Source organism: Priapulus caudatus, unplaced genomic scaffold, assembly GCF_000485595.1.
Source record: "Priapulus caudatus unplaced genomic scaffold, Priapulus_caudatus-5.0.1 Scaffold292, whole genome shotgun sequence".
Taxonomy (NCBI): domain Eukaryota; kingdom Metazoa; phylum Priapulida; class Priapulimorpha; order Priapulimorphida; family Priapulidae; genus Priapulus; species Priapulus caudatus.
In genome coordinates, this window is record NW_014577353.1 from 65,137 (window position 1) to 71,501 (window position 6,365).

The 6,365-nt window shown below is 47.2% G+C and overlaps 1 protein-coding gene across 1 annotated transcript in view; it reads right to left on the reverse strand.

The window, feature by feature from the left end:
• LOC106808646 (UDP-glucuronic acid decarboxylase 1-like) overlaps nucleotides 1-6,365 on the reverse strand; it is a 34,934-nt gene that overhangs the window by 6,749 nt on the left and 21,820 nt on the right. The window lies entirely within an intron of this gene.

A 6,365-nucleotide genomic window follows, 5' to 3' on the forward strand; every position in this document is an offset into this window, starting at 1 on the left:
CACTTCCATCCTTTGGAAATCTATAAAAACTGCAAGAATGACTCTCAGAATGATGGTTACAATCGGGTACAAAACACGACAGTTCAGTTACGTGTATCTGCGTGTACGTGCGTGTACCCGCGTGTACGTGCGTGTATCTCCGTGTACCCGCGTGTACGTTGTGCGTGCACGTGCGTGTACCCGCGTGTACTTGCGTGTATCTGTGTGTACGTGCGTGTACCCGCGTGTATCCGCGTGCACGTGCGTGTATCCGCGTGTACGTGAGTGTATCTGTGTGTACGTGCGTGTACGTGCGTGTACGTGCGTGTACCCGCGTGTACGTGCGTGTACCCGCCTGCTGCTGACTGACTCGCCTGCTGCTGACTCGCCGCTCGCTGGTGGCTGCTGCTGACGGACTCGCCTGCTGCTGACTCGCTGCTCTAATATTGATCGCGCGAACACACACACACGCTAAAGCCCGCCGCACACGCTGTGTTTTGTGCTGCGCCATCGGCCACGCGTGGCTGATGGCGCAGCACAAAACACAGCGTGTGTGCATGCAAACGCATCGATTTCTTGCGTGTGGAAAATATCACATGGGTTTAATATTTTCTTCCACGTGTGGCAGATTGCACAGCGTGTGCGGAGTGGCTGTGTCAAGTTCCACACCGGCTCTATGTAACCGACCAATAGCAGCAGGTCAAGCGAGTCATGTGATCTTAACTTGCGGTTGCAGCGCTGTTGCACTGCGGTACACGCACGTGCACGCAGATACACGCACGTACACGCGGGTACACGCACGTACACGCAGCTACACGCACGTTCACGCGGGTACACGCAGGTACACGCACGTACACGCACGTACACGCGGGTACACGCACGTACACGCGGGTACACGCACGTACACGCAGGTACATGCGGATATACGCACGTACACGCGGGTACACGCACGTGACTCGCTGGTGGCTGCTGCTGACTGACTCGCTGCTGGCTGCTTCTGACTGACTCGCCGCTCGCTGGTGGCTGCTGCTGACTGACTGGCCGCTCGCTCGTGACGTTTTTCGCGCTTCGCACGAGATCTGGGCTGCCAATTGTCTAGACAGAGGGCACTCACAGAGAGTGCATACCTCCACCAGCATGTAACATGTATGTGTTACGAGCTGGCTCGCTGCTCGCTGCTGGCTGCTGCTGACTGACTCGCCTGCTGCTGACTCGCCGCTCGCTGGTGGCTGCTGCTGACTGACTCGCCTGCTGCTGACTCGCCGCTCGCTTGTGGCTGCTGCTGACTGACTCGCCTGCTGCTGACTCGCTGGTGGCTGCTGCTGTCTGACTCGCCGCTCGCTGGTGGCTGCTGCTGACTGACTCGTCTGCTGCTGACTCACCGCTCGCTGCTGGCTGCTGCTGTCTGACTCGCCGCTCGCTGGTGGCTGCTGCTGTCCCGCGTAGCGGCACACTAACACAAATACGCTGCATTCGATTGGAGTAAATCTTCACAGGTTTACCGTATACCAAGATTGCTCAATTCAGCAGTTCTGGCGATTCCACAAGCCTTTTCACTACGCACGTAGCTAGACATTTCCTAGAAATGCTCGTAATTGTTGGTTCGCTGCTCGGCGCGCTTCGTTTTCCTGTAGAAAAGCGACTTGCAATTTTTTGTGTTTAATGCCCCAACATTATTCTACAACATATGGCGTGCGATAGATGGCGCAATGAGGCTATGTTCATAGCATTTTAAACCAGTTTTTCTGCACACGGCTTGGCAGGCTAAGCTAGACTGGTACCCAGTCCACAGTTCCACATGCTACACTAAGTTCAGTGTAGCCAAGGATACTTGCAGGAGTGAAGGTGGCTACCAGTCTAGCAGTATCCATGGTAATTCAGAGTAATTGGGTTCCGGTATTTAGAGTACTTGGGTTCCGGTATGCATCTTGACAGTACTTGTGTACTTGGGGTAGTATCTATCATTTGTGGATATTGCGATTCGCATATAGGTTCGCATATTTCATCCATATCCATCGATATATCATGCCACCGTATTGTTGTGCCTACAACTGTAACGTTGTTAGATCTAAGGAGTCAAAAGCAGCAAAGATTACTTTTCATCGGTGAGATGACATTTCAATAGTAATGTAGCAACGCTAATATCACTCCGCGAACGCATTTAATACCAGCTCACACACAAGCTGAGGTTAGGTTATAACCGGCAGCAGAACATCAACACAAACATAATCTTACACCACACCAGCTGGCAAGGAGACGGATTTATCTGCCGGACATACAAACAACTGGTAAAATTAGTTCCACACGCAATAGATACACACGTAGATAGACGCAGCTTTGTTACAACCTACACATGTTGGCCGCATCCCTGCCTATAGTACGGATCAACTTTCAACGAATAACAGCTTACACACACACCTTAGCCGCATCACAACAGTAGTTTGGGTTAGCTGTCGGCAAAGAATACACATACACATTAGCAACGTTGTTTTTACACAGCTACTAAACAGCTGTTCTACACTGACCACACACACATTAGCGTCATCATAGTCTGTCGTGCGGGTTAGCTGGCAACACATAATATCTTAGATACACACATAGGGGGGGGGTCCGACACTGCCCGGAGTACGGTCAGATGTCGGCCAGTAAAATACACACATTAGCCTAAAGTTATTTCTACACAGCTGTTAGAGATTTAATTACGGTAAACGATCAACCAGCATACGTCATACGTCATACGTCATGCCACCTACGAAGCACCCACGTGCCTGAGGGGGAAGGAGGGCGTAAACCCATCTCCACTCAATACTCGCCATTGGTCATCTACTCTATCCCACTCCACAAACTGACCACAGACAATAATTCTACCCCTCTACTATCCCTGTAGTCAGCAGTGATAGGGAGAAACATATTTGGGGAGGGTTTCACGGCTCCGTTGACGAAGGGAGGTATAAGAGAGCTCGCACGGAAGAAACGGGGCTCTCGTGTACTCACCCCTCTGTTGTGTTACTTGTATGTGCATTCTGAAAACCTCTAGTCTACCCTGTGTGATTTGTACTGATTTTGTAAGTATTCAATAGTGAAACGGCAGTTTGTAATCCACATCAGACTACTCTCATTTTATTATCACATTCGTAAGTTTAGTCAAACAATTACACGGCGCATATATAGCAGTCACCTATAAGCGCACAGTTGTCTGGCAACAGAGTTAACCAGCGACTACAGTAAACATGATTATTATAGTTATTCTACAATGTTGTTCTTCACAGTCGCCATTGCGGTTGAAGGCTACAGATCATGTGCAGGACGCTTATGATCTCATACATACGATGATCTTCATTACTGTCCTGTCCGTCCTGGACATCATCTCTATCGTTTAACCTAACTGTGTACTATATAAAATTCCCATGTATTTCTGCATGTCGAAAAACAAAAGAAGGTTCATACCGCCGCATGTTTAAGCCTTATCCGCGTTTATGTTATTAAGTACGTTTAACCTATTTTTCACGCAATTTCCCCACTAGGGTTCAGGGGACGTCAGCACAAATTATGCCATATAAACCATATATGATGCGACCGTATTCCAGTCCATAGAACTGTAACGTTGTTACATCTAAGGAGTGAAAAGCAGCAAACATTCATGCACTTCTTCTGCCATTCTCTTAATAAATAAACTTGAATAGGAGACTTGAATATTCTCATAATAAAGAACGGCATATTCTTGGCCCCAGTGTACATATTTTCATCCGTGCAAGCTTTACAAATTAGCATTGGCAGGATGGCATTTAAGTCGAGTATTGCATGAAAGCACGTATTTTAGGGTGTAGATTAAAAAAAAGTCGCTGACTACATTTGACAGTGTTTAACGGTTTAACCGATTCTACAGTAGCACTGACATACTGAAGGATTCAGCGGCATTGATGAAAACTAAAACAATGCGCAAATCATGAGGCATACAAAACACGCAGGAGTTTTACTGTAGGGACCTACGTGTTCAGTTGGCCAGTATTGGGTTACTGACAGTATACAAACGTTCGACATGTTTCTAGACTGTGTGGAATGTACATTTGCCATGCATAATGGCGGCAGGTGATGAACAACAGGAAGCAAAAACTGCACAAATGCAATTGCTCATAAACCGGTGATGCAGAAATGCAACTGTGATTGAGCCACTGTGATAGCAGGTTGGGCACGTCTCTGCAGGTTGTTGAATTGCACATTTCCCGTGATTATACATGACCGGTATACGGCCCGTACTAGCTAGCCCGTACCAACGTCAGTCTAGCACATATGACGTCTGATAGATCGCGCCACTACGCTACGCCACCACTATCACGTTGTGAGTTTTAGCCGTAAATAACTTTATTCAGTTGCCGTTTGTCCTTTAGAGGTGAAATGACCAGTGTTATTATTGCATTCCTCCATATTGGTGTAGATCTTAAATAAAAAGTCGCTGGACTAGCATTTGACAGTGTTTTAACTGGTTTTTAACCGATTACAGTAGGCAGCTGACATACTGAAGACTTTCAGCGGCATTGATGAAAACTAAAACAATGCGCAAATCTGAGGCATACAAACACACTTAGGAGTTTTACTGTAGGGACCTTACGTGTTTCAGTTGGCCAGTAGTTGGTTACTGACAGTATGCAAACGTTCGACAGTTTTCTGACTGTGTGGAATGTACATTTGCATGCATAATGGCGGAGGTGATGAACAAACAGGAAGCAAAAACTGCACAAATGCCAATTGCCTCATAAACCGTGTGGCAGAAATGGAACTGTGATGAGCCCACTGGTGATTAGTCGTTGTGGCACGTCTCTGCAGTTGTTGATTGCAGCATTTCCGTTGATTATACATGACGGTACCACGGCCGTACTAACCCCGCTACCAACGTCAGTCTAGCAATATGCCGTCCGATAAGATCGCTGCCACTACGGACTATTATATATACACACAGCGGCTGCCAACATTTGGGTTGATAGGTGAGAGTGAGATTCGACGGGCGAAGCGACGAGGCGAGGGTGGGCCGCTGGTGGGGAGGGGCGGGGGGGGGGGGGGGTGTCGTAAGGGGGTTTCCCCCTCCCACTTGGTAGGAGCTTTTGCATTTTATACTTCAATTTGTGGCCAAATTTGGTGCATACTAAAGCGACTGTTTTCAGATATTGTAAGTTTTATTCATGAAGAGATATTCATGCGTGAGATATCTCAGCATTTTTTGATGTGCGTGAGATATTGTAAGATCAGAGTGAGAGCGTGGAATTTGGTTCAAAATGCGTGGTCTCACGGTCAATGCGTGAGAGTTGGCAGCCCTGATACACACCATCACCACCAATCACGTGCGTGAGTTTTAGCCGTAAATGAACTTCAATTCAGTTGCCGTTTGTCCTTTAGAGGTGAATGACCAGTGTTATTATTGCATTCTCTTCATATTCATAGAACTAGTCTACTATACCTATAGTACCTACTACTAGTAAGTACTTTATTAGCTACTACCCCCCCACCAGTACTACTACTACTACTACTAGTACTACTACTACTACAGTACAGTAGGCCTAGTAGTGCTCATAGGGTCTATGTCCCCCAGGGTACTGCCGAAACGTACCTTGGTCACTATTTTAAATTATATGGTTAGGGTTAGGATTAGGTTAGGGTTAGGGTTAGGTTTAGGGTTCGGGTTCGGTTAGAGTTAGGGAGTAGGCGTAGCCGATGTGAATACATTTCATCAAGGGCGTATTAAGAAGGAGAGCGTACAACGGTGAAATGCGAAACCCATGTTGCAGTATTAGTCGAATTAAAAAACTAGCCCGTTTTTTTTGACGATTCTTTGCGGTAGTATTTGATCAGCTGTCCCTACCTTACTAATATAAAACAAACCGCTTGTCCCTACGATGCTCCTACGCTGAGATAATGAGGGGTGAAAATCTGGTATTTTTGCTGAAAACCGACTCGAGATCCCTGTTGGAGGTCACATCCAACAGGGATCTCGAGTTTGTGGTGGTTTGGAGTGGTTTTGTGGCCAGTATGTTGCTTCCGGTCGCCGCTGTTGTAGCGCCATAGGTAGCGCTGATCAGTCAGTACTATCAGAGTTTACTATACATCCAGCATGAGGTGGGCACAGGTGGGGTCATCACTATGGCAATCAATAACAGACATGTATTCATTCCATTTGTTAATCATTGACGGAAACACGCGAGGTTCCCTGAAGTGAGAGGGTCACAGCCAACTGGGATCTCGAGTCGGTTTTCGGCAAAAATTCCAGATTTTCACCGCTCATTATCTCAGCGTAGGGGGATCGAAGGGACAAGCGGTTTGTTTTATATTAGCAAGGTAGGATGGCTGATCAATAATACCGCAAAGAATCGTCATCATAAAACGGGCAGTTTTTT